We start from the raw sequence: 3,350 nt of genomic DNA, 5'->3' as shown, positions 1-3,350 counted from the left end.
TCAAAAATAAATATCCTCTCCCGCGGATAGATGATTTATTTGATTAGCTTCAAGGAGCAGCTGTGTTCTCGAAGATTGATTTGAGGTTAGGATACTACCAGCCGAGGATCAGAGACAAGGATGTGCCAAAAACTGCTTTCAGGTCGAGATATGGGCATTATGAATTTAAGATGATGCCGTTTGGATTAGCCAATGCCCCTGCTGCTTTCATGGATCTAATGAATCGAGTATTTTGACCTTATCTGGATTCCTTTGTGGTAGTATTCATTGATGATATTCTGATTTATTCCCGAGATGTCGAAGAGCATGTGTATCATCTTCGTCTGGTACTTAGGAAATTGAGAGAACACCAGTTGTACGCCAAGCTCAGCAAGTGTGAATTCTGGTTGGAGGAAGTCAGATTTCTTAAGCATGTGATTTCCCAAGACAAAGTGGCTGTTGATCCTAGTAAGGTGGAAGTCATTTTGTCATGACAGCGTCCGACTACAGTGCACGAGATCCGGAGTTTCTTGGGACTTGCCGGATACTATCGAAGATTTTTGGAGGGATTTGCTCATCTATCCGGACCTCTCACAGCTTTGACTCGGAAGAATGCAGAATTTGTTTGGTCAGATAACTGTGAGAGAAGCTTCCCAGAATTGAAGCGCAGGTTGATGACGGCACCAGTGTTAGCGCTTCCAGAACCGCATAAGCCATTCGTAGTCTTCAGCGATGCGTCTAAATTTGGTTTGGGTTGTGTCCTTATGCAGGAAGGACGGGTTGTTGCCTATGCATCTCGTCAGCTAAAGGACCATGAGAAGAATTATCCGACACACGATTTGGAATTGGCTGCGATTGTTTTTGCTCTCAAGACCTGGCGGCACTTTTTGTACGGGGAAGCTTGTGAAGTATACACCAATCACAAGAGCTTGAAGCACTTGTTTTCCTAGAAAAATCTGAACATGAGGCAGAGGCAATGGCTAGAGCTAATCAGTGACTACCAGTGTGAGATCAAGTACCATCCGGGGAAGGCTAATATAGTTGCTGATGCTTTGAGTCGAAAATCGCACTTGGAAAGATGAAGCCGAGCCGTCGGAATTGGATTCTTTGCTTTGTGGGATGAGAAGGCTCCTTATTGAAAGTTCATAGCAAGAAGAGATTCTATCTTCAGTTCTTGACATTCGGGTAACTGATTTTGAAGAATTGAAGACTCTTCAAAGGAAGGATCCGAAGCTGCTGAATATCAGAAAAAGAGTCAGAAAATCTCAAGGGCCGTTGTACTATAGTATGGATAAAGATGGAATACTTCGGTTCCGAGATCGCAGAGTGGTCCCCAAAGATTCAGAATTCAAGGAGTGGATCATGGCAGAAGCTCATGCGGCCCCTTATTCAGTTCATCCCGGTAGTACGAAGATGTATCGGGACTTGAAGAAAAATTATTGGTGGGATGGAATGAAGAGGGATACTGCCTTGTATGTTGAAAAATGCCACACATGCCGTCAAGTGAAGGCTGAGCATCAAAGAGCCGCAGGTATGCTCCAACCCCTCCCTATTCCTGAGTGAAAATGGGATGACATCACGATGGACTTTGTAGTGGGCTTGCCGAGGACGCCTAGTGGGAAAAATTCTGTTTGGGTGATTGTTGACCGGTTCACGAAGAGTGCTCATTTCTTGCCTGTTAATAACACCGATTCCTTGGGTAAGTTGACACGCTTGTATGTGAAAGAAATAGTGCGGCTACATGGCATACCAAAGAGTATAGTGTCGGATCGAGACCCAAGGTTCACGTCCCAGTTCTGGAAGAGTTTGTAGACAGCTTTGGGTACTAAGTTGAAGTTCAGTACTGCTTACCACCCGCAGACAGTCGGCCAATCAGAGCGAACCATTCAGACCCTTGAAGACATGTTGCGAGCATGTGTCATGGAATTTCAAGGGAGTTGGGAAAACCATTTGCCGCTCATAGAGTTTGCATATAATAACAGCTTCCATGCGACCATTCAGATGACTCCCTATAAAGCTCTTTATGGAAGGAAGTGCAGATTGCCCTTGTGTTGGGATGAAGTCAGGGAGAGTAAGATAATTGGACCCGAAATAATTCAAGAGATGCAAAGCCAAGTTCGGATCATCAGGGATAAAATGGCGGCAGCTCAAAGTTGTCAGAAAAGCTACGCTGACACCAGGAGGAGAGAGTTATCTTTTGAAGAAGGTGATTGGGTTTATCTCAAAGTCTCTCCCATGAGAGGAGTTAAGCGTTTTGGTAAGAAGAGGAAACTGGATCCAAGGTATGTTGGCCCTTTTCAGATTTTGGAGAAGGTAGGGTCCGTTGCCTATAGAGTTGCTTTGCCAGAGTATTTTGGGGATGTTCATGATGTCTTCCAGGTATCGTCCTTGAAGTAGAGCTTTGGACAACAAGAGCCACGCTTTGTCGATTCAGAGAGTATTCAGTTGCAACCGGATCTCACTTATGAGGTTGTTCCATCGCAGATCATGGATTAGAAGGAGCAAACAGTTGAGGTCCAAGACGATACCTTTGGTTAAGGTGGCATGGGGAGATCCGTTAGCTCAAGACTTCTCTTGGGAGCGAGTAGCGGACATGAGGGAACAATACCCATACTTGTTTGAGTAAAGACGGTACGTTTCTTAATCTTTGTCACAGATGGTTTATGTGATTTTATGTGGCTTGTTTTAAGTTGGTGGTTGATCTTGCAAATTTCGAGGACGAAATTTGTTTTTAAGGGGGGGAGGATGTGACGACCCGCGTTTACGCGTATTTTTGCTGAAGGGTTGTTTTTAATTTAATTAATATATTAGTGTATTTATTTTAAATTAATGTATTTTAATTGGTTTTTATTTATTTGATGCGGTGTTTATTTTATTTAGTCGTTTTACGGTTTTTAATCTTGTTTTCGGCAGATCTGTTTTGTTTTTCGGAGTGAGGATTGGACCTCATTTCTTCCCTCCATCTTTTCTTTTCCCTTTTTCCTTCTTCTCTTTTTCCCTTTTCTTTCTTTTTTTTTCTTCCTTTTCCCACCCCTCCCGCACATTACCCCCCCGTTCGTCTCTCTCTCTCTCTCTCTCTCTCTCTCTCTCTCTCTCTCTCTCTCTCTCTCTCTCTCTCTCTCTCTCTCTCTCTCTCTCTCACGCCGGAAGCTTCAACCTCCCAAAACCACCGCCGCCGGCCACCGTGTGGCACACCACCCCCACCAAAATCTTCCCCTCCCTCCGGTGAACCACCCCACAAAATTCCACCACCAACGGAGCCGCCGTTTAGCCGAAAAAAGCCCATTAAGCGACACGATTTTTGCTCTGATCTGCCGCCGTCGCTCCACCTCTAGCCACCATCTCTTAACCACTTCATCACCGACTCCTTG

The sequence above is a fragment of the Carya illinoinensis genome, chromosome 14 (genome assembly GCF_018687715.1).
Source record: "Carya illinoinensis cultivar Pawnee chromosome 14, C.illinoinensisPawnee_v1, whole genome shotgun sequence".
Lineage (NCBI taxonomy): Eukaryota > Viridiplantae > Streptophyta > Magnoliopsida > Fagales > Juglandaceae > Carya > Carya illinoinensis.
Note: the sequence above shows the minus strand (reverse complement) of the source record.